Below are 27,017 nucleotides of genomic sequence, written 5' to 3' on the forward strand. Positions count from 1 at the left end.
TACTAGAACTACCATTTCATCCAGCAATCCCAGTTCTGGATATTTATCCAAAAGAATGTAAATCAGGATCTTAAATATTTGCACACTACTTATTCAATATTTTTTATTATTATTTGAAATTATTTTATTGATTTGCTTATTCACTTTTATATCATCTTTATCAGATTATAAACCCCTTTGAGAACAGAAATGTGAAATATCTTCCTTACCATTGAATCCACAGCGATTAATACAATGCTTGCCACTTAGTAGGTGTGAAATAATTGTTGAACAAGTGGATGAAGATACAATACAAGTCCAAGCGAAGGAATATCCCAGACTTCCTGAGAAGACAGAGTAGGGACCATTCAAGATTGATGGCGAATGGCTAGGCTCACAAGTCAGAGGAGAGTTCATTCATCTTCCACCCCGTCAACCATCGCTCTATCCATCTTTCCACCATTGATCCATTTACTCAGAAGGCATTTTTAAAGTATTTCTGTTTCAGGCACTGCACTAATTGTCAAGAATGTACAGGATTGAATAAAATCAACCCAGCCCATACCATTGTGTAGCATACCATCAAGGTGAGAAAACCAATGAGCATCGATAATCACCTGAACGATTAATATATAAACAATTGTTCAGTTATTTAATTACCAAAACAATTAGTGGTTTAATTATATAAACAATTATTTAATTATGATTTTGATCATGGTCAGGGAAGGCAAAGGGTTCAAGGAGTCAGAAGTGTTCTCCATGAGTAAGAAACGTTCATACTGAGACCTGGAAGATAAGGAGTGAGTCGGTGCAAAGCTCTGGGGAGGTGGGGTGGGGGGAAGAAGTCACTAATTCAATTCAGCTGGGACCTAAAGTGCGTATGTGGGACAGAGTCTCCAGCAGAAATGTAGATAATTTTATATAACATTCTATAAGCGAAATAAATATAAGCAGATATGGAAGGGACCATTTGGCAGTTACTTTAAGCTTTCAGTCAACAATCCTGGGACCGTCATGGAAGTCAAGGGGCTTGGATTGAAATGAATATTGACTAACTTTACAGGAAATTTTAATCACTTTTTGAATATGATAAAATAAAGTAATATAGGTTTATTTTTAGGAGGTATCAAGTTTTGAAGAATATCACTAAAATATAGTTAAGATTATTCTGGATTATATTTTCCAAAGGTAAGGTGCCATTCAGATTTTCATTCACCTATTTCAACTGCTTTTCTCTTTACATATGGACACATATTTTACAAAAGGACCAAGTACAATAATTCCTATGTTCTTATAGAAGCCTCTAAAAGAATAGTAAGAACAAGGACTTTAGAATGTGTTAACTTAATCCAATTTTCCAGGAACATAAGTAAAGAAAATTTAGAATATATTTTTAGTTACTAAATGTGTCCTAAAATGTAGAAAGTACAATCAATAGTTTCACCACCTTCCCCCAAACCAGTCACATCACCAGAAAACTTTGATTTAGAACCAAGGAAAGGGGTTGGGGAGATAGCTCAGTTGGTAGAGAGCTCGCCTTGCAAGCACAAGGCCCTGGGTTCAATCCCCAGCACCGCAAAAAAAAAAAAAAAAAAAAAAAAAAAAAAACAAGGAAAGATGCTGCTCCTTCTTCTAAGATATGACCAGACACTTATTAGAATATTATGAAGTCTTACTATAAATAATTAAGCATGCACTGCTGATATTCCTAGTAAAGTACATGAACTAAATATATTTATGGGATGCAGTACTTAAACTGATTATCATGTGCTTATTCCCTTACCTAATCAAAAATAGTTTGTAATGCAAAGCAAATGTCACAATTCTTGAGCACAGGGAAATTGAATGAGCATGAATAGTCTATCATTTTAACTTAAAATAAAACTTATATCAGACCAATACAATTGTTCTCAGTCAAACCATAATCCCCTCAAAACTGATCACTGTGAAAATCAAAACAATAATGGTCTTGATAATTTTTCACATTCTATTCTACCCAAATATATAGAAGACATAGTTTGGGATTTGAATTTTTTTCTTATTAACTGTAAAATATTTCTCATGTGGGCAACTATCAAGGATTAATGGCCACCATTTTCCATCCATCCCTGTAGTCACAGACTTTGCCATATAATTTTTTAGTGTTTTTCTATACAGGGCAGATGTTTTGCATCTCCTTCCCAAATTGAATCTGGTTCAACCATATCAATCAGCAAATTTGAAGCTAGCAGAAGCTTGAAAGAGTATTTCTGATTTTAGTTTGTTCTACTGCTTCTCTGTGATTGCGTGAACACATGCTTGAGCTAGGTTCTTGGAGCACAGCTGAATAGCTCCAGTCATCCAAGCCAAGACTATCCGAGATCAGCCAAGGGCTGAATGATGCCCAGGTAGGCCAGTGTACCCAGTCCAGATGCAAAGAACTCCCAAGTCAATGCCAGTCTCAATTGCCAACCTACAGATTTGTGTGCAAAATAAATGGTTAAATTGTTATAATTCACAGAGTTTGGGTGACATTAGCTACACAGTATTATTGAGGTAATGGATAATTGATACAAACACCTTAACTTAAAGTAACAAATACCTTCACTAGAAGCATTTTTTCACCTCTCAATAAAAGATAGCACTGGGCACAGTGGCACACAACTGTAATCCCAGTGACTTGGGAGGCTGAGGCAGGAGGACTGGCAGTTCAAAGCCAGCCTCAGCAAAAGCGAGGCACTAAGCAACTCAGTGAGACCCTGAATCTAAAAAATAAATAAATAAATAAATAAATAAATAAAATACAAAAATAGGGCTGGGGTGAGTGCCCTGAATTCAATCTCTACTACCGAAAAACAAATAAACAAACAACAACAACAAAAAAGCAAAAAAAAAAAAAAAAGTATGTATTATAAAAGGCAATAAATGTTAACTTTTTAATAAATTTCCACAAAGCAAATATCCTTGCTATCAATCATAATCAAACTATGATAAAATCTTTAATATTTTTTTAAATTAGTTTTTACATCACTGTCACCAAAATAGCCACCAAGAACAACTTAGAGGAGGGAAAGTTTATTTGGGGCTCACGGATTCAGAGGTCTCAGTCCATAGATAGCTGACTCCATTGCTCTGGGTCAAAGATAAGGCAGCAGATCACTGGGGAAGGGGTCAGCAGAGGAAGGCTACTCAGTGTATGGTGGGGTCAGGAAACAGGGGAGGCAGGGGGTCACAGGGAAGATACATCCTTTCAGAGCCCACTCCCAGTGACCCACCTCCTCCAGCCATGCCCCACCTGTCTACAGAGACCATCCTGTCATTCAAACTAGGATGGACGGATTAGGTGACCACTCTCACAATCCAACCACTTAACCTCTGAACATGCAGGAGCGTTTTGTGGGGGTGACACCTCACTTCCAAACCATAACAGGATTCATAGTATTTTGACAAATTTCAAGTTTTCATGATGAATGTACAGGAGTGGAAAAAAAAAGTTTTAGAGGGATGAAGTTACTAACAATTACTGCTTTTCCAAGTTGGTTTTCTTTAAATTAAAAGCAACACTTCTGGTCCAACAGAAGTTATATTTGCTCAAATATATGCAATGGAGAGATGTTTAGAGCGCTTGTAACAAATTTAAATGTAGACATTATAAAAAAGTATATTAGTATTGTATCATTAAATCTATGGAAAAGGAAAGAACCTAAGTGAAACGAGTACTGTGAAGTTTCCAGCAAGATGAAGGTTGTAAGGAATAAGTGTCACAGAGTGTGCTGGGGATGAATTAATCACCTGTATTTATAAATATAGTGTAGGAGAAATGTAGCTTAGTACACCAGTTACATGATATTGAATTATAGACAATGACACAAAACCACTAGGAAGTAAATGCAATGATACTGAATTGAGGTTCCAGTGTTACCTGGGAAAAGGAGAGTGCTAATTTATATTTGATCACAATTAGTCAAGATTCATGTTGTAATGTGTCTTTTCCCAATGTGCATCATATGAATGAACATATATTCATTTGTTAAATAAATGCCTCTTGACTCAGACTCGTGGGCAGCTTACTTGCATTTTAAGTTTCAGTAAGCTTGGTTAATATGCATCAAGAAGTGATCACTTGATATTTGGTGGTTGGAACAAACTGAGTTGGGAAGAAGAAAATGAAGACCCAAAATGGGTAATGTGCCAAAAACATTCTTTTGATTGTATCCTTCAAGTATGATAAATGTTCAGTGAATATTTTTTGAGGATACAAATAATGCATGTCCTAGACAGTTCCTTCTCCATTTCCATTATCTCCATAAGAGCAGAAACTGTTCAGTTCACCACTGTGTCCCTAACACAGTCCATGGCACCACATTAGGATTCAATGAATGTTTATTTAATAAATGAATGCATTGTTTTGTGAATCTAGACGTTTATGCTAATTTCTAACATTGAATGTCACTACAATCATAGTAATGATTTAATTGCTATATTACTACAATTTAACTTTGAAATAGTTCAGATTAAAATATTTTAATAGCCATATCTTTGCATATTTCTCATTCCTATATGCAAAAAAAAATAAATATCTGTTCATCAAATGGTAACTTCAAATCTTACTGGATCTGTTAAATCATTAAATTCTTATATATATATGTAATATATAAACATATGTATATATTTAGTTATGGATGAACCTTTATTTTTATTTATTTATTTTTATGTGGTTCTAAGAATCAAACCCATTGCCTCACATGTGCTAGGTAAGTGCTCTACCACTGAGTCACACTCCAGCCTTAAATCATTAAATTCTTTGGGAAATAACTGAGACTATATTCTAATACAAGGTCTAAAATTAAAAGTTGAGTTGCTTTCTTGATACAGCCACATAAATATAGTATTCATGAAGACAGTGATATTTCCACATAAACTAGAATCGACTGGGAAAAAAAACTTATTTTTGATAAGGTTTCCAAGATTGTATTGCTAATACATATTTTTAGTAAAACATTTCACCACCACTTGAGCAGAAATAATGCAGTGGCTGAATTATTCTGAAATGAATACTTGAACTTAATGTTTGTCCCAACAAAGAAAAAAAAATATAGCATATCTCTGCCTAAGGAAGAACTATGAAAAATAAAATTCAATATGTAGTATACAAATTTTACATTTTAAGATATTTATATTTACAAGTACATATATTGATATACAAATGTATCTGCCTTAAGCAAAGCCAATGTGTGAAAAAAAATTCTAAAGCAAGTTAACAGCTGACTGTTTATGTTTCTAAGATTTACTAAAGGGTTTATTTAAGTAGGAGGGAATCCCGGATTGTTTAAATATGACTTGTATTTGCTTCAAATTCAAGTTTCCATTAATGCTTTTCCACCACCAAAGGTGTGCAAATAGAACAGTGTTGTTACGGGTAGAATTTCTCTTCTGTGAAAAAGAAATGTATCAATTTCCCTAAGATTCTTGAAGTGCAATCAGTAAGTAGCTCCTTTAGAGCAGAGTTTGGGTCTCATTCATTTAGGAGACTTTTTATTGCTTGACACACAGTAAGACCTGAAAATTTAACTGTCACATTTGCAAACCATGTGTCTGATAAGGATTTAATATCCAACATATATAAGGAATTCACCCAATTACACAGCAGGCAGATAGACAAAAACAAATTTGAGAATGGGCAAATGGTCTGGGAATGTAGCTTGGTGGTAGAGAGCACTTGCCTGGAATGTGGGAGGTCCTGGGTTCAATCCCTAGCAACAACACACACACACACACACACACACACACACACAGGGGTAAATACCTGAACAGACATTTCTCCAAAGGAAAAAAGAAATGGCTAACAGCTGTATGTAAAGGTGCTCAACATCACTAGTCACCAGGTAAAGCAAGTCAAAGGTACAATGAGCTATCCCTTTATACCTGCTTGGTGGCTATTAGCAAAAAGACAAGAGGTAACAGGTGTTGACAAGGGTATGGTGAAAAGGAAACCCTTTCATGCTGTTGTGGGGGTCGTAAATTGGTGTAGGCAGTTGGATAACAGTATGTGGGTTCATTAGAAAATTAAACATGGAACTACCATAAGATCCAATCATCCCACCACCAGGTAGGTAGCCAAAGAAAATTAAATCATTACCTTGGAGGGACATTTGCATTCCCAGGTCATCTGCAGCATGAGTCACAATTGCCAAGGTGTAGAAACAACCTTAATGTCCCCTGAACAGAACAAATAAATTGCAGTATATGTGTACACAATGGAGTATTGTCCATCCTTTTAAAGGAAGATACTACCATTTGTTGAAAATGTGGATGAACCTGGGAGACATGATGCTTAGCAATGTAAACCAGGCACAGAAAAAATACTGCATGATAATTCTCCATGATTTCACTTATATGTGGAATCCCCCACCCAACAAAAGGAAATCAAAATACATAAGTACAGAGATCTAATTGACAGCATGAGGACCATAGTGAATAATATTATATTATATCCTAAATATTTGCTAAGAGAGGGGGCTGGGGAGATAGTTCAGTCGGTAGAGTGCCTGCCTTGCAAGCACAAGTCGCTGGGTTCGATCCCCAGCACTGTGGAAAAAAAAAGAAATTTTTGCTAAGAGAGCAGATTTTAGGGGCTCTTACATAAAATTAGTAATTATGGAAGGTGGTGGGTAAATTAATTTGTTTAAATGTAGTCATTATTTTCCTATCTATAAGTACATAAAAACAGCATGTGGGCAAAACTTAAATATATACAGTGAAAAAGAAAGTAAAAAAGAATTACTGTCAGAATCAGTGAATTGCATGTCTGTGTGAATAGCCTTGTAGTTCTGTTGTGAGAAAATGCTTTAAAATCTGTCCCTATGCCTTTCTTTTTTATACTACCTGTTATTCAGCAGAGACATCCATTGCCTCGGGAAGAATCAGGATTGTTAGAGGTGGAGAATTAGGATTGTTAAAGGTAGAAAGCATGGAAGAAAGAAAGTGTCACTATTCAGTATTTGACTTCCAAAATAGTCACTTGAAGCCTGTTTCAAAGACAATGTTCTTAAAAGTCAAAGCCTTGCAGTAAGAACTGAAATGTTAAAGAGGTTAAATTTTTTTTTGCAAAAAGATTTTGTGTCAAAAAGAAAAGCCCTGAAGACATGGAATATAAGATTCATTCACTAGGAATACAGCAGAAACAGACGAAAAGCTAACTAACCCTACCTGAAAGAGGATCACAAGGGTGCTCTGTCCAGGAGGGTAGAGAAAGAGGGGGCACTTGAAGGGGACAAGGAGAACCAGGAGGGGGACAAGGAGAACCAGGACGGGGGACAGCATGAACAGGCAACTTGTTGGATGTTCCACTCATGCTCTGCTGAGCCAGGAGGAAACCAAGGCAATCCAGGGACCACCCCTTGTCATTCCAGTAGGTGGCTGGGGTGGGATAGCAGTCAGCTTTCCTTCTCTCTGCCAGAGGGTGACAGCTTTGTGCCGCAGTGTCCTGCACATCACCTATCAAATACCCAGCAGAAGTGGTGGTCGATAATGATGCAAGACCTTGCTCAGCCCATGCAAAACGCTCTTTTTTTTCTTCTTTTCTATTCTAACAAAGGTAAATAATTTAAACAGTACCACTGACAAAGAGGGGGAAATCCTAAATCATAAGATTGAATCCCTCTCCTCAGTTCATACCCCAAGGATTTAAAATTTGCAAACTACAGTTAACGCAGTCACATCAATGTTTATAGCAGTTCAATCACAATACCTAGATTGTGGAACCAACCTAGATGCCTTTCAACAGATGAATGGAATATTATTTGGCCATAAAGAAGAATAATATTATGGTATTTGCAGATAAATGGATGGAGTTGGAGAATATCATGCTGAGTGAGATAAGTCAGTCCCAAAAAACAAAGACCAAATGTTTTCCCTAATAAGTGGATGATGATATATAATGGGGGCGGTGGTTGAGGGGGTGAGAGAAAAATGGAGGAACTTTAGATTATGTAAAAGGAAATGAAAGAGAGGCAGGGGTTATGAAAAATGGTGGAATGCAACAGATATCATTACCCAATGTACATGTATGATTACACAAATGGTATGAATCTACATCATGCACAACCATAGAAGCAAAAAGATGTATCCCATTTGTGTACAACGAATCAAAATGCAATCTGTAAAAACAAAAAAATAATTTAAAAAAAGATTGCATAAGTTAAAAGAATTGCTGTCAGAGCTGGTAAGATTATGATAGATCATTTCATGAACCAACCACCTCATGGTACAAATTAAGAAATTGAGAGGGCTCTCAGTTTGCCTAAGGTCTAATGAAGGAAACAGACAAGCCCAAGAATCTCCTCCTCTCTGTCACTTATTAAATGGATTTTGAAATTTCTGCTTTCTTTCCCTGTCTTTTGGTTTATTCTCAGTCATATAAAAAGCTTAATTATACTCTGCATCCCTTGTTAGCTCTCATCTGCTACATAACAATAATACCTACAGCAAATAAACTCATTTTGGGTTTATTTATTTGATGAGACTTTTGCAAAATAATCTCTTTATCTGTATTCTCCTTTTGGGGGTGGATAAGCAAACTTCCTTTAATTTCAATTTCCACCTGCTTTTTAAAATGGTTGTGTATGAGGTCACTCCATAACCTTATTGTCTCTAATTAACCTCTATCTAGTATGTTTCCCTGAACATTAATCCAAATGATTTATCACCTTTAATTTGTATTAGTTTCCTGCTACTATTCAGCTGATGTACCTTAATCACAATCACCTTACAGTATCACATATAAATACATGCGTGTCCTTTTACTATGTAGAAAGTGACTTTGGTGCATTATTTTTTTTCTTCACAGATATGTTGTTACATTATTACATCATCTGAAAAACAGCATTTACAGCACAGAAAGTTAAGTGCCTGTTGAACACTAAGTCAGAGGAGAAGGATCTGGAATCCAGGTCTCTGGTTCAAAATTCCACATTCTTTCTAGTAGTTCAAGCAGTCCTCAGAAAAATTGCTAGATTCACAGAATCTGAGCCAATTCATGTGTAAACTTCTGATTTCGGGGCGTGAGCAAGCCAATTATAATACTAAGCTACTAATTCTGATTAGGAATAGGACAGGCAACAACGTCTGGTGAGCAACATTAAGCAACCTCTTGCCATTGACAGAGACAGAGGGATAGGCCAATGTCAGTCACAGGAGAGAAGTCAAGGCAAGCCATTCATGCAAAGAGAGCCCATAGGAAAGAACTGAAGCAGACCATCCCATACCTGGGGGTTGCCCTCAACAAAGATGTTAACCCCATGTATCTATGATCTCACCGCCTCCTCAACTGACTTGGAATGGAAATGAACATAAAAAGATCTTGCTGGTCAAGACAGAAGACTTTTCTCAGAATCTGGAGAAATCACATTTTCTAGTTAAACCCTGTGACCCTGTAAATTTGAAGGAATGTCTGTTTTGTGGAAGTCACAGTAGGAAGAGGAATAGGAGGACTCACATCCAGAGGCATCTCCCCTGACATTTAGCAGTTTGTGAATTTACCTATGTGACCATCTCGCACAGGACGCAATTTAGTGACCCGATTCACAAAGCATAAAGGCCACATTTTTGCCCCTGTAATCACACATCTCTGATGCATTCTGAAATATAAATTTTATACATCCTAGTACTCAAAGGAAACATAAGAAGAGGGTTAAAACTGCTTTTAAATAGGTGTATCCTCATTAAGCCTTGTATGGACTTGAGTTTCCCACCAGAATAACCATGGGGAGAAACCGCATCTGCTAAGACAGTACTTTAAGTCAAAATTCTCATTCTGGACTTTTCTCTAGAACTATAAAACCAAAGTGGCATTGTTATACATCCTCAATGTATAATTCATATAAACAAATCAAGAAGTGAAAATATTGTCTTTTCCTTCAAGAAGTTTTTAAAAACTTTATAGTTAAATCTTAAGAAACACTTCAATCTTTGAATTAGTGACGGGGCTCCCCCAACTGGAAATTCCAGGTATTACAAGCCATCCATGTAGGCTGTCATAATTTAAACCCATACTTATCAAATGTTTCATTTTTTTTAAATCTGCATAAACAAAAGAACCTCATAAGGGGATTTCAAGGTTCCTCATTTTTCCATTATTATTCTTTTCATTGACTTACTATATAATTGATCCATTTATGCTTTCATAAATGTTTTCTGAGCACTGCTATATACTAGGTCTTATGCTAAACTGAATAGCACATATGGGAAACTTTGCAAGTTTTAATATGTAATTATGAACAAGACTTTGAAAAATTGCAGGGTGTCCTAAGGAGGGACCCTGGGGACTGCACCTTGAGAACAATGGTTGAACTAATTACAGATGTAATTACAAACTAATTACCACATTTAATCCAATTACAAATATTTAGCCTGAACAAAAACCACCAAAAAAAGCTGATTTTGTAAATGTCCTTGCACATCATAAGGTCTTGCATGCAGAAGAAATTTTTTCTCTTTTTTCTAAACAGCAAGGTTTCTCAGTCTTGGCACTATTGCCAGTTTGGGTTGAATGATTATTTTAGGGGGCTATGCTGTTCGTGTAGGATGCTTAGCAGCATCCCTGGCTTCTGCCCACTAGGTGCCAGTGGTATGCAGTATGGAAATCCAAAAATACTTACAGGCATTGCCAAATATTCCCTGAGGACCAAAACACCCCACTTGAAACCACTGCTTAGAAATCTACAGTAGTAGTTTCCAAAGGAATTTCCAAAGGATATTTAAAATTGGCAAGATGCTAAATATTCTCTTACCAAGGTGGTTATATTCCTTTATTTTTTATATGAGGTGAGAGATGCTATAGAGTTATCATAATCAAGTCAATTTAAGAAGAGAAAGTGTTCCAAAGGCAGTGTTTGGACACAAGTGCAATTATGGGAATTGTGAGGCTAATATTTTAATAAACTCCCCTTCCCTGGGAGAATTTCACAGAAGCTTGGTAGTATCAGTAAGACAATCTGTAAAAAGATTCTATCCAATGAGTAGATGTTGAGAAGTCTATTTTTAAGGTCTTCATTATATATGGTTTTGTAATTGAGGTACAGACATTGGGGCCACCCAGAATATCATTAATTAATTAGCTAAATATATCAGATCAGATACTCTTTTGAAGAATTTAAAGACAATTATGGTCATAATTAAAATTGTACCATTTTTATACTGATCATTCAAAATACCTAATCTTTTTTAGAATCTATGATTAAATCCCATCTGCTGCCTTTTCATGTTATCCAAAAGAGTGGAAATTATTTTATATTTCTTTTTTCTACATCTTCTACATCTTCTTCTTCTTTTTTTTTTTTTTTTTTTTTGGCTGTCTTGAATATTTGGTGGAATTTCAGTACGAATAAATGAAACTGTACTCACTGTTTGGAAGGGGCTGTTTGGGTCATCAGTCTGAGTGTGACATGATTGGAGGATATATTAGTTCCACTAATTTTAAAATTATTTTTGAAATGATGTTCACACATCTTCCATCTTTTCTGTTTATTTAGCAATACACCCTGCATTGCTTTTATTTTGTTGTTGTTTTTGTTGTTGTTCTTTTTAACCATCCTAATCTCAAAGCTGTTCCAAGCATTTCCCTCAGTACCACTTACTCTAAAAAAGTCAGAAAGAAACAAGAGTGTATGGCCACCTCTGAGCGATGTGTTACTTTGGCACAATTAAAAGGGCTTTTCAAAATGGCCTAAAAATGAGCTGTTTTTAAAATGATAAGTAGAAGATTACCTGCTGGTCTTTTTTAAAAAAGATTTTTAAGTCCTAGAGAGATTTTGAATGATTGAGTAGACACATCACTGAGTTTCTTAATACCCTGGTTATTAGGTCATTCTTAAAATTAAAAAGATGGTGGATAGCTGCACTGATCAGACCAATATCAGTTCCCCCAAATGTTTCTAAGGCTCTAAATTTGCATTGCTTTCCTTGATGCAAATAATGGTTATTCTCAGTATAGATAAAGTCTAAGTGATAATGTTGAAGTTAGCTTCCCTGTTGGTGTATTTAGTAAGGCTTCACTCATTTCCAAGATACCTAGTGCATTAGAAGAACTCAAAGCTGAAGATTTACAAAATGGGTTTTGGACATTGAAACTAATGCATGGACATTAATATCACAGCACCTTGGTTTTCAAACCTCTTCTGCCATCAATGAGCGGTATGATTTGAATAAGACAGGCCCACTTCCTGTTCCCAACTTCTCTACCCAATACTACCAGATGGTTCTTATTTTTAAATAAAGTTACAGGGCTCCATATTCAGTGAGGAAAACTAGGAAATAGAACGAATTGTGCTTTTTTTAAATAGGTAGCATAATTATATCTCCATTTTGGAAAAAAAAAAAAAAAACCTGCAATGGTCAACTCATTATTAACTTGCTGTGTGCTTCCTTTCCTTGAGATTAAGAAAAAAAAAAATCTGAAACTTAGAAGTAAAAAAAAAAAAAAATTAATAAAATCTTCCACTAAAGTTTCCAATTACTTCATTGTTACTGGATTTAGATTGTTGGATCAATTTTAAATTTTAAGAATGGAGGAACTTTAGACTATGTAGAGGGAAATGAGAGGGAAAGGGGGTATGAAAAATGGTAGAATGAGGCAGACATCATTATCCTATGTACATGTATGATTACATGAATGGTATGAATCTATATCATGCCCAACCATAAAAACAAAATGATGTACCCCATTTGTGTATAACGAAGCAAAGTGCAGTGTGTAAAAATAAAAGAATAAATAAATAAATTCATAAATTTAAATAAAGAAGACTACATTTTACTAGGTGCCTTCCGCCCTGGCTGGGTTAGAACTGGCCTCTTCGATGGACTCAGACCAGTCTCCAAAGACCATGGAAAGCACATTGCCCTCATTTCCAAAGACTTACTGAGAGTGGTGTGTTGTACAAATTGCATTCAGTGTGTGCCCACAATTACATGAAAAAAAAAATTCCCTCCTACGGGAAAACCCATTAATTTAGCACAACATTGAATTTCAGATGTAGGAATAAAGAAGGGAAAATCACACACATGTCCCTTCTCTCATACTGTTTCCATATTGTAGTAAAAAGTTTTGACTGCCTAAGGTAACAGTAAATTCATCCTTCAAAAAAAGCAGATAGAAATTTGGATAAAACGTTGACAGCAAGTTCATCAAAATAGATGTGGTAGCTGCTATATAACTGCTCTGATTCAACACAATGCTTAGAGCTTTTGTGTCTTTTTTCCTAAACTCAACTATGCTTATTCACAGGTATAGGGGAAAGTTTCTGACTTAGTAAGATCTAATAACAACAATAACAATAATAAAAAGAATTGAGGAGGAAAGATGTTTGAAGTATTCTGACTCAAACTATAGAAGAGGTCTGATTCCTCCCACCAAAGCTAAATGTCAGCTGGAATGTTTGAGAGGGCCTGGCATAATAATCAATATTATACTATGTGCACATAGCAAAGTACCTTTTAATGCATCATCTCATTTAATCTTAGCAACAACCTTTGAAGTCAGATCAATTATTACCTCCAATTTATAGATGAAGAAACTCAGGCACATAAGCTTCAGGAATAATAAGCATTTGGTCACACATTGAATGTCACATACAAAGCCAGGTTTCAAGTTCAGTCAGTCTTTTCCATGTAGTCCTCATTCTGAACTACTAACAAGAACAATAAAATCAATTAGTTCTACTATGATCCATTCTTGATATTACTTAGCAGGTACTGTGTGTTATTTGCTAAAGACTTAGCTTCCAGCCTGTGGCACTATTGAGAAGTGGAGTCTTTAAAAGGTGGAGTCTAACGGAAGAAAGCAAGGTCATTGGTGGGGTGCCCTCAAGAGATATTAGGATCCTGGCTCCTTCATTTTTCTCTCTGTTTCCCAGCCACCGTGTGAGAGGTGAGCAGTTTCCTCCTCCACACATCTCTGCCATGATGTTCTGCCTTGCCACAAGCCCAAGCACAGACTGAAACCTTTTAAGCCATGAGCCCAAATAAAGATTTCTCCTTATAAGTTGTTTATCTCAGGTATTTTGCCCCAGTGATGAAAAGCTAGCACATTGCATTCTATCTTACCTCATTCAATCCTCACTTTCTCTATGTGAGATAGGGATCAGTATTCTTGTTATATAGATTTGAAGAGGTTAATTAAACAGTCTGTAAACTGGAGCCCATGAGTCCTACCCCTTCCTTTAAACCACTGCCCCACACCCTTTTATGTGGGTTTGAGAAATGCCATCTTTTTGGTTAGCAAGTTTCAGTTGGTTAGGAGCTGATCAGTCAACAGAACATGAACAGACTCAATGTAAACAACCAGAGGAAGAAAAGTTGGAGCAGAGATATCAATTACGGAATTGTATTGTTGAGACAGATTTGGTACAAGGCACACAGAAGCAAGACCCTTTTCCGACCATGCTCCACTCTCTGTGCCAAGTGCACTCAACCACCAGGAGCTGATGTCCCTTCTTCTAGACCGTGTTTTAGCTATTCAGAACTTTGACCTTCCCTAACTCCCTGAGTCCTGTATACAACCTCCTCTGTGACTAGCCATGCCAGTGATGAGCACAACCACAGGTTGGGTAGGGGCAGTGGTTTAGGGGGTGTGGGTGGGCTTCACATATGCAAATCAGGATATCTGCTTCTGTATGGAAATGAGCTGGAAATAAAAAGATGGCAGACCGTGGGCTAGAGGCTAGGGACCAAAGAATGTTCTCCATACATCACCAATGTCCACACAGAATCATGACAAATCTAAGAATGTTAACTTTGCATCTTGTCTTCCAGAATTACAGGAAGTTACATTTGTCAAGGGAGGAGGATGTATCCCAGTTAATGTAAACTTTGTGAGCCTGATTTATAACTTCTAAAAACCTGTGTCCTTTAGACCTACATTTGTACTCTTGCCCCAAGTCCCACAGATGAAGAACAAAACAAGATTAGATCATTTCTTTTCTTTTTTTCCCCCCACAAGGGGCAAATAGGCTCCTATGAGCACACTGGGCATTAAGCTGATTTGGGTCAACAAGCTTACTGTGTTACTCCAGTGAGGACATTTGCATTAGAGCCTCATCAAATGCCAGATAATGAGGACTTCCTACAACCCCATGGTGCAATCTGGGCTGAGGACAAGGAAAACCTTGTCATTTACATGACACGTTAGTGTTTACTTCATTGGAAACAGCTGTTTCATCGATTCATTTCAATGTTCATTAGCTTGACACACAGGATTATCGTGAGGTGTCTACATGATGCCTGAACAACCAGATGATTTAATCAAATTCAGTACAACAAGCAGACAAGTTACTGAAAGAGAAATTAGTACATTTTGTTTGTTGGGTTTTTTTTTCATCATTTTTCTCAATTCTCAATTCTATTAAATTAAACAGGGAAATCAGGCAACCCTCCCATATCCTTTTCTCTCCAGCCAAAGCAAATCAGATAGCAATTTAAAAAAAAAAAAATTAGGTACAAATTCAAGTTAGTAGTCAATATTGGTTCCAATACTTTCCTTCATCAAATATTGTTTGTGTCACTTTGACAAAAGACCTAACAAGAACAACTTAGGAGGGAAAGTTGACTCTCAGTTTCAGAAGTTCGGGCTGTGGGCATCTGACTCCATAGCTCTAAGCCTGAGGCATGGCAGAACATCAGGGCAGGAAAGCAGAGCAGAGGAAAGAAGCTCAAGACATGACATCCAGGAAGCTGAGAGAGCTGTACCCAGCAGGGACAAAATATAATCCTCAAAGTCATGCCTGTAGTGACCTACTTCCTCCAGCCACTCCCCACCTGCGTACAGTTCCTACCCAGTTAACCCACATCAGTGGATTAATCCACTGATTAGATTGCAGTGTTCACAATCTCATCATTTCATCTCTGGACATTCTTGCATTGTCTCACACACGAGCTTTAAGAAACACCCCAGATCTGAATCATAACATATATCTAAGTGGAGATTCCGTATTGACAAGGTAGCAGTGAAGGGAGGGCTACAGAGCACAGGTCAGAATGCCAAAGTCACTGGTTACACAAAATCTATGGAAATAAAAGCACACTCTAAGAAGGAGCCTGTGGCGGGAGTGGCCATGCTGAACTCACCAGGACAGGAAGTTCTCTCCTCTCATTCTCATGTGGACTCTCTCAAAACCCAAAATGCCTCTGTAGCACAGTCCTACAAACTTCCAACATGTCTTCACTGTTAAAATATAGGAAGAGATTATTGAAGGTGATCTTACAATAATCACCTGTGCATCACTTGGTGTCTAGGGATCATTTGCCCCTGCCCACTTCTTATGAAGGGAAGGCCTGGGATATCATGGCAGGAGATGCGTAAACAGGCTGGGACGCTCAGGACAGTTGCTGACTGTGTGAGGGTCCCTTCACTGACAACCACACTGCAACATATTAATAAATTGAGCCTCTAATTGAAACCCATGAGAGAATCCATCTGATTCATTTTCCATGGAGGCTGCCAGAAGCAGTGGAGAGCAATAGGAAATCATTAAACAGCCTCAGTAGCCACAGCAGAAAGTGCCCACCAGTTTGGGGAAGGTGCCTCAGAGAAATGAGGCATCTCCATTTAAAGATGGAAACTCCTGTTCTGGCCATAGAAAGCTAGTTCCTTTCCAAATTAGCCCACGAGTCACTTGGGTCACAGTAGAGATTTGGAAGGCTAGATGCAAGGAGTGAATTTTACTGAGTGTTTCCCTTTCCTAAGCAGCAACATCTCCCAGGGCTGCTTTGTTAGAGCACAGTAGATCACAGCTTGTGGTAGGTAAGTCCATAGCCCAAGTTAAATGATTTCATTAGGCACATGCTGACTTAGCCCAGATTGTTCCCTTCGGGTCCTGGATCCGACATGGAATGGAATAATCTTCCATCATAATTACTGGAAGCATCGGAAGCAGCTGTTGCCTCCTCCCCATTGCTCACACCGGACAGCGGACAGCCTGAGGGTCCCATCATCTGACAATGATACGCTTCATTTCAGCGTGCATGTGTGTACACTCCACTGCCTGAGCCAGCAGCCATCACCTGCCCTCTCGCTGCTGAGCCTGGTGGGGAAAGCTGTGGTATGGGTGAGAATAGAGCTCCACCAAAGACCACAGAGCAACCACCACCACCTCCACCGAGAGAGGAATGATGAATACTATTGGGAAAATTAGCTCTCATTATTTATTTCCACTATGAGACAGGTAATAGAGTAAGCACTCTGTAAACATCATTTCATTTCATCCTTCAAGTATGTCCCTGAGATTTAAAAGTTATGTCAACATCTACCAGGGCAGATGGGAAGGTAAAACAGACCTCTGCAAAACCTTTGGAAATGAGCAGAAGGAGTAGACATGGGCTCCATTGATTCAGAGGTTCTGGACAGAAAGAGGATCATTACTGGCAATCTGTGAGCACCTCTCTATGGTAGGGCCCTGTGCTGGATGCGGGAGGTGCAATGGAAGACACTGGCACCTGCTTTCCACTGCAGGGTTACAAAGGAGGGGGTTCATGGACAGTGTTCCAGGGGGAGAGGGACATGGTTTTGTACTAAGGAGGTGAAGAGGCAGTCAAAGCACTAAAATATCCCCAGGAAACGGTATCAGTGTAGAGATCAAAATTTTCTCTGAGGTATCAGGGAAATAGATTGATAATGAATGAAAAAGGTAGGATAACTGAGGTTTTATATAGGTGTGCTTTCCTAAACCCCTATTAGAAGAGAATCTAGAGCCCTTAGCTCTTCACAGAACTGTTTCTATACATTGGCTATAGAATACCAGATACCAGCAACCATGACTGAGTCTTGATGTTTTGGTGGTAAACAACAACTTGAGAATAAACTGATAAACAGTATGTCACTTTTAAAGAAAAACAAATGCACATACAGATACACGTATATATACAAAAAGTTTTACTTAAATTCTCGGATGTTTAATTCTGTTCTAAGATCTCCAAGACTAGGGAATTGTTCAGGGAGAAAAAAGGTCATTAAACTGCCATTAAATGGGGTTAAAATATAACCCAAGTATTACAGACACATGAGGAAATGACCAGAAGTTCCAACAAGTCTTATACTGGGTGCATGGGTGGCATAGGGCAGATGAATTGGGGAGTATTGGCCAACCCCCTGCAGAAATAAAGGAGAGACCTAAATGCAACCTGCTGACCAAAGAGAGGGAAGAAGCTTTGCAACAGCCTATAAGAGAAACCTCAAGAGTTGTCAGAAGCAGCGCTTATTGGCAAAGGAAACCCTGTATATTTTCAATCGTGATGTGAATCTCCACGAAAGCAATCATGCCAATCCTTTTTAACAAACACCCAGGAAGAAGGGTATATTGAAAGCTATTTTGTTATACTCTGTGTCCTCCAGAAGGAACATAGGAAGAACTTAAGGTCCTGGAGTCCCAGAACCTTGGAATTTCAATCTACTCTGTATGCCCTAAATTGTAATCATAGTCTTCTTTTCACACTGGAAGGTGTTGGCCAGGAGTAAATAAAGCAATTTAGTCCTTACTACAGTTGGCATGAGTTTATTATTACCTGGTTTTAATGATGAGGAACTAACCTGCCTAAGATTCTATGGCTAGAAATGACAGAGCTGGGCAAACCAGGTCCCTGTGTCTCTGGATCTGCTTCATAACCAGCATACTGTGTTCTCTCTCAGGTAAAGAGGATTCCAAGCAGGTAAAATATTACAGTGAAAAGGTGGGACAAGAATCTTACTCAGAAAACATCTGCTCTCCATGGTCCTTGCTTCCTCTATGGAACAGACATGCTGGGAGCTCTTTCCTAGCTCTAGTTAATCTCCTCTACATTGCCACAGAGCTGCCCTCTGGTAATATGAATCACGCTAGACTGCTACCTTCCCTGGATTATTTGGCTTGTCCCTGCTGAATGTTCTTTCTTTTTCTTTACAAGGAATGCTTCTCATTAATGCAGAAATTGAATTACTGTTTGGATTTATTTATTCATTAGCTTGGTGCATAGCACACACCATCCAGTGCTATGCTCATAATGAAATCACCATATCTGACAGAGGGAGACAGTGTACATTTCCAGGGTAGAAATAAACTAAGCTGACTCAAACCCAACAATCTTGCATTATTGCCACCAGCATGCTGTGCTAACCATACGACCCGTTCCATTCTTTATGTGTTTGTGGTGATCAATGGTGACAACATACATTATGGCTGTGTGAGCAGAATCTGGAGCAGGAAATGCCCTTTCTGAGGCTGCCTTCTCTGCATTTGACAAATGGAACAGTGATGGACTCATCTAGTACTTGATGAGAAAGACCCTCCAGAGAAGGTAAGCTTCTGCCCAGTGAGGCAGGTGCAAAGTATACCGTTTCATTTCAAATAACAGGTCGACACAGGTATATTAACATGAGGTAGTCTAAGAGAAAAGGAAGAAATCTGATTTTGTCCAACTTGCATTTGCATTTATTCAGGGACTTGTAGACCCAACATCCTTTGCAGTTTTGGGGGCACATGTTACATTTCTGCATGATACAATCTGACACAAACAGACTCATTGATAACACTCAGTTGTCAACAAGACTGTTGTTCAATTAGATGTCAGACATAGAAGTCTAGGGCAGACAAAGGAGCACCACCAAGAGTCATTTATGTAGAAGTAATACTGGAGAGGGGTAAAAAGGACATAAATTTTACTATCAGAAATAATTGGGTTCAAATATCTGCTCTACTAACTGTTTGCTGTAAGGTTTTGAGCAAGTCACTTAATTTTTCTCTTTTATCAACTGGAGATAATATCTTCCCTGGATGGGATGTCCAAGGATGAGAGATGAGCCCAGAGTAAGCACTCAATCATTCATTGTGACGAGCATGATTCCATAAGACACAATCAACAGTCATTGCCGAAAGGAGATATAAATCCAATGAATAAAATAGAAATATAAATCAAAGACCATAAATCAATTAGTAAGAAGTAATAAACCAACCACAGAAAGCAGAGGGCAGATTGTTTTATTCACTACTCATAAGGTGACTCAGATGAATAAAAGCTTGCATCTCTCTCCCAAGATATTATTGATGAATACTGACCACTGTGATTCTGGACAGCTCAGCATGACCCTAGGGTGGTGATATCGTCTTTCTCTTTCCCCCATGAACAGAAGTGCCTTATTTCAGCCCCTTTGATGAAATTTTAAACAGCAAAGAAATATAATTTGTCTCTACTTTCAGAGTTTTCCTGCTAAATTTCTAAGAATTTAACCATGATTTTAACTGATACCTGTTCTGCTTGGATTAGATAATTTCTAAAATCATTTCTGGGTCAAAATTCTATAACAACATGCTCCTATACCATAACTCTTAGTTGTACCTACAACGTGTTCTTCATTACTCTTGTTTGTGTATCGTGTGATACCTACAATATATCTTCTGTTAACACAATAAACTTTATTCGTACCTCTGCCTATACCAAAACTGTAAATTTCTCCAGTGCAGAGACAATATTATTTCTCTGAGACATAACTCACTTCCTAGGACAAAATGTAATAATGACATTACTGGAGTCTATGAACCAATCCCAGCAATGCTGAGATGGTAACAACCTATGTCCTGGCTTCCTTTTCAAGAGAAACATCTAAAATTATCCTGGGACAAAGGCATACTCCAGACTAAAAATGCAGAGGATCAATTTAGTCAATACTATGAAATTGAACTCAGAGAACTAAAACTGTTCTTTTCAAAGAGATAAAACCTGCAGTTTTTATGATCAGAGTTTTACAATATATTTACAATGGAACTGTTCATCTAGATTATCCAGAAATATCTCAAAAAGCTAGAATTTCCCTTTCTTTTTTCTTTTTAGTTTCCTTCACTTGTCCCACTAGTAACAACTCAATTTCTAGTTTAATTGTAGAACTCCAGTGTGTCATAAAGCTTCACATTGCATCCCTAACCAAAGTCAATTACTTTTTAATTATATGTCAATTGCCTACCACTCGTAATAGTAATAATAGATATTATTTACTGAGTAGGTAGGTATTCCACATACATGCATGTCTTCATATAGAATATCATATTTGCTTTTCAAAACTACCCTATGAAATTCCCATTTAATAGTTGAAGAAACAGAACCACAAAGAGGCTATGTAATTCTCCACTAAGGGAAAATACACAGATGGCTCAACCCAAGTCTCCACTGTAGAGGGTCCTGAGCAGTTTTTAAAGAACACACCCCAATAACAATGGGCTGGTGACCACTTTGATTTGTTCTGTAGGAGCTCTCTCAACCTTATAAGGTGATACTGTTTCATCACTGTGGTCTACCTTGGGATTTGCATATACTATAAAAACCAGCTTTGTGCTAGAAGCAAGAAATGATGCATTTTAGTATAAAGTATGGGTGCACCATTAATTATTTTGCATTTATCAATGAATACCATAAGGAACCAAATCTCATAGTTTCCAAAATTCCTGGAGAAAAACACCAGAAAGGAACATAACATACATAAATCTTCAGACCTTGCAGAGAAGACACTACTATTAGATAATCAGAGAAAAAAATGTGTACTTGAAAAAGAAAGATAAATATACCTTATGTCTAGTTCATTTTAAAAAATATTTTTAGTTGTAGATTAACATAGTAACTTTATTTTTTAATTTATTATGTGGTGCTGAAGATTAAACCCAGTATCCCAAATGCGCTAGGTAAATGCTGTACCACTGGGCCACAACCCCAACCCTGGTCCATCCATTTCTGTGTTTATGAGCTTCACCACATTTTAGTTGGCCGTTAGGGTTCCAAAATCTGAAGGTGATAATTTTTGATCCTGAACAAGGATTTTCACCTTAAGAATGATGCTAGTCTCTGAGAATGATGAGGGTGAACCTGGTAGGAATCCCACTTTCTATAGGAAGGGGGACACTTTGGCTCAGTATCATCTGCACACTCCTTTCTTGGTTGTGAGAAAGACTTTCTTTGATCCATCCACATTCTTAAACAGCTCTTCAGAGAAAGCCTGCTGCCTCCAACTCAGTGAAGAAAATGGTAGCTAATAAGATTGAACCTGAACACATGGTGCAATTTACCCAAACTCTAAAATTTACTTTCAAAAGTAATGAATCTAGCGGAATGAAAGAGAAGAGGAATGAAAACAACATCAGATACATAGAAAAATGTATTTTCTCATACGATCGTCCCACAGGGGGAAAATCACCCTTGTCCTAACTTGCCCTTAATTTTTTTCAAATAGTTATAATCAACTTGAAAACAGGTAGTAGAGAAAATGATCCAGGAAATCTCCAAACATAAAGTAACCCTAAATTCTGTCTCTAATTTAAAAGTCCATCTTGGTCTGACTTAACCAAGTTCACAGTATCAAACACTCAGAGCAAATGTTTGTTACTCATTCTGGGTAAGAACTCATACCACACCACCAATTAGTACCTCACTTTCTGCCTCCCTGACCTCTTGGACCCTGCTTCCTGTCTGCCTGCCACTGAATTCAATCCTTAGGTGATTTCTTAGGTCTCATTGCTTTCTTTGATCTTTTGTCTACTAACAAGAGTAAGGCATAATGGAATTATAACCTTGAACAAGCTGGGGAGTGGTGCAGATACCCAATGTCAAAGTCAGTCCAGGAGGCAATCAATGAGCTGTGTGATCTTAAAGTCATTAGTTGGATATCAAAAGGGCAGATGTCAAAAGTTCTGTGGAGTGTAGGGAAGGATAAAGGGCTAAACCAGGCAAAAGAGGCAACAGAAAACGGTAACTCAAGGAGGACATTCTGGCAGTACAAAAAGTTTTGGCACATGGTATTTCACTGACAATAACAACAGTATTACATTCCATTTGAAACTCATTAGGGGTGCCAGACACTTAAGTATTTCACAGTTGAGGGTCTATGAGAGAGAAAAATGAAACTCAGAGATAGGAAGAAACTTGTTCAAGTTCACACAGGTACCACAGGAGAAAGCAATCAAACTCAGCTCTGTCACACTTGAGTGACCACTGTTTTTTGGGTGGGGAGGGGTACCAGGGATTAAATTCAGGGTCATTCAACCACCAAGTCACATCCCCAGCCCTATATTGTATTTTATTTAGAGACAGGGTCTCACCGAGTTCCTTAGCATCTTGCTTTTGCTGAAGCTGGCTTTGACCTCGTGATCCTCTTGCTTCAACCTCCCAAGCTGCTGGGATTACAGGTGTCCAGCACCATGCTCGGTGAGTGTCCACTATATTTTAAGGAAGTTCCTTCCTTGTTTTTCTTACAAACAAGTATAAAGGGTCTCCTTTTAAAGATTCAGCAGTGGATTTTTCAGACAGCTTTACTGCCCAAATTACAAATTCAAACCCTCCAACTCAGCTGGACTCTTAAGTCAGTCTAGTCCTGATTTTGCTGTTGTTACTGTATTTGGTCAGTTTTTTTTTTTTAATTGCTTTTTGTTGTTGTTGTTGCTATTTTTTTTTATTTCAATTTATTGTTCTGAACCCAAACCCACATCCACATCAACCAATTCCATTTGCTCAATGCCATGAACTCTCCCTACTTCCCATTCCCTGGCTCTCTTCTGAATCTTTTTGATGTGTCATTTCTGGATCAGCTGTTCACTATGGCAGTACATAAAGGCAGAGCATCTGCCAGCAGCCTGCCAGATGGCTAATCCCTAGTGCATGGTCACTGACCAATGGGCTACTTGGAAGTGGCTGGATACTTTCCTGTTTAGTTTAGAAACTCTTGCGGAATTTCACGTGGTGTAAGCCTGGGATTTGACTCATCCCTAGGAGATGCTCTAATCTTAATAATTATAAATATAATGCAAATCCATTTTTACCAAATGCTTCTGAACACTCCCTATGTACCAAGCACTGCTCCAAGCACATTAGATGTGAATCATTTCATCTTCACAACAGCAAAAGGAGGTACATATTACTCTCAGTCTGTTTTACAAGTAAAGAAACTAAAGCACAGAAAAATGAGTTTACCCAAGTCCACACTATTGGAAATAGTAGAGCAGGAATTTGAACCCTGACAATCTGATTTGAGAATTTCTGACTATTACCTACCTCATGTTCTAGTGAGACTGAAGTTTGGGGTTTATTTATTATCATTGATTTACGCCACAAAAGAAAGCCAAGAACCACAGCATCAGTAAAAGCAAAAGGTCTCACAGAGATGCCTCATTGATAATGGTTTGACCACGGTAAGAGAGAATAGTAACAACTAACTGATATCCTCCCCTGTGCCATTAATATACATCTTTCTGTGTAACCTCACAATAAGCCTATGAGTTAGGTCTTAGTATTAATGCCAATTTAAAAAGGAAGAAATTTAGAGGTTATGGTAAGTTTGTCACCTTAGGAAACAGTTGGTAAACTATAAGGACTGTATCAGATCTCTATTACCACAGTAATGCTGCATAACAAAACACACCAAAACTTACTACTCTAAAATAACCATCATTTATTCAGCTCACATTATTCAGATCAATACTTTGGTTTTATTTGGATGGGCAGTTCCTGTGGTCTTCTTGGATCCTTCATGCTATCTGAGGTCAGTGGTGGGTCAAGTAGGCAAGTTTGCTGGTCTTGATTGAGCAATCTCATTTCTGGGGCATAACTGGAATAACTGAGCTGACGCAGTTCTTTTTTACTTGATAGAGAAAGGATCCCTAGAGAGCACACTGAAATGTGCAAGACCTCTTGAGAACTATGCTTAGAACTGGCCGCCATGCTTTTCTACCACTTTTTACTAGTGAAAAACATATCACAATGCCCACTCAACTGAGGGTTGAAAAGTAGATAGGAAGGGCTGAAAAACCATATTGTAAAAGTTTCAGGTCTACTAATGTATGAACAACTAGGGAAATTTTTATAATCATCTACCACAAAGGTAAAATTTAAAAATCTATTTCTGACTAGGTACAGAGTCCTTATCAGTGTCCAAAACTACCTCCATTACAAAATCCAAGATAGCATCCACTTAAGTGATACTTTCAGGAAGCTTATTTATATATTTCTTTTCTCTCAACACTTTAAATACTTCTCTCTGTTCCCTTCTTGCTTGCATGGTTTCCAAGGAGAAATTGAATTTCATATTTTTGCTTCTTTATAGGGAAGATTTTTCTTCCTCTGGTTTCTTTCAGGAATTTTGTCTTTGTCTTTCCTTTAGAAGTTTGAATATGCCTACCTTGAAGCCTTTCTTTGACATGATCCTTTTTGGGGTTCTCTGAGTTTCCTGGATCTATGATTTGGTGTCTGACACTAATTTGAGAAAATTCTCTATATTCCATCAAATATTTCCTCTGCTCCATTTTCTATTCTTCTCCTTTTAATCTTCCCATTAAAAATGAGAAACACCTTTTGTAGTTTTCCCATTATTCTTGAATAGTCATTTTTTTCTAGTCATGTTCTTTGTTTTTCAGTTTGAGAAGCTTCTATTGACATATCTTCAAGCTCAGAGATTCTTTCCACAGTCTCATTTAGTTTACTAAAGAGCCCATCAAAGCCTTTTTGTTTGTGTTGAAGTGTTTTCAATCTCTAGCATTCCTTTTTTAATTCTCTTTTAGAATTTCTGTCTCTCTGCTCACATTATCCTTCTTTTCCTGCATGTTGTCTACATTAAAACCCTTAGCATACGAATCATAGTTGTTTTAAATTCCCAGTCTGATAATTCCAACATCCCTGTGTAATCTGAATGTTGTTCTACCCAATGTTTGCTCTGTCTCTTTGAACTGTTTGGCCTTTTAGTAAACCTTGGAATTTTGATTCAAAGCTGGGTACAACAGACTAGATTAAAAAAAAAAAGAAAGAAAGAAAAGTCAGCAAATAGGCCTAATGAGGAGGTAGTGAGGTAAGTGGAGAGGGGTACTGTATTATCTGTGACTAGATCTGTGACTAGATCTTAGTCTGCTAGTGAGCTTGTACCCTTGGGCTACTCAATACCACTCATAGGATGGCTAGAGGGGGTTGGAGTATTTTCCTCCTCCTGGATCCATTTGGCTCTGATCATTCAGTTAGGTTACTGCTTTTCTTAGAAGTAGGCGAAATGGAGAAGAAAACATTCTGGCATATTTCAATTATCCCTTTTATCCCTCTCTCTGCCAGAAGCAGGAGATTTTATAGCAATATTCATTGTGAAGTCATTATAGAACTCCTAGAGGTAAAACTCACGAAAGCGTGGGACCCCTGTGACTTGGCCCCCTGGAGTTCTGAACTCTCAGACTCATCTACATTAAGTCTCCAGGAATTCATCAATTGCAGGCCAGGGTTCCTTACCTCAGTACTGCTTCATGAGGAGGTTTCCTGCTCATGAGTTTCTGCTAAGTCCTATCTCTCTTGGGGAGGCGAATAGAGGTTTTCCCTGTGACATTTCTCTGACAGATCTAAAAAGAGTTGTTGATTTTTAGTTTGTTCTGCTTTTTCTTTATTTCTAGGATGGAGTGGCAACTTCCTCATATGCCAGAATGGAGAGCAGATGTCCTGGACTAGAAACTTGAAGTTATTTTTTTCAACAAATGTTTATCAACTTTCTGCTCCATACAAGTACCTGGTGAGCTGGATTTGTTTTGGAATTGGCTTGTTAGAGGACCCAAAGAAACATGGGAAATTAGAGATGGGGAGGTGATGGCAGCTTCAGAGGGAGATTTCAAATTAATAGAAATGAATCTGAAAGTGCTTTCCTGTGGTCTTTGCAGACTTTCTGGAGGACTCATCTGCCACTAAACAGGGAGTGAATAATAAGCCTCAAGACAACTTTTAGGAATGGGGACTTAACCCAGGTCTTTGTAGGGACTAAAATTATTGCATCCACTGGGAACCCAGGAAAGCCACCATTCCTGAGGTCTAAAAGAAGTAGTTAGCAAAATTCTGTATGCTTCTCAGCTTCCTGCCCCTCCCTCAACCTGTGTGCACCAAGGACTGACCTGAGCATTTCATATTTGTATTCATTCTTGTAACATGTTTCATATTTTTTTTAAAAGCTACAAGATAGGAAGGGGAGTCCCAAACCCTTCTCACTGAGCATTATTTGGATTTCAACACGGTTAAGTTCCCCAGTCTCCCAGGGGCTTTGA

Source organism: Sciurus carolinensis, chromosome 11 (assembly GCF_902686445.1).
Source record: "Sciurus carolinensis chromosome 11, mSciCar1.2, whole genome shotgun sequence".
Classification (NCBI taxonomy): domain Eukaryota; kingdom Metazoa; phylum Chordata; class Mammalia; order Rodentia; family Sciuridae; genus Sciurus; species Sciurus carolinensis.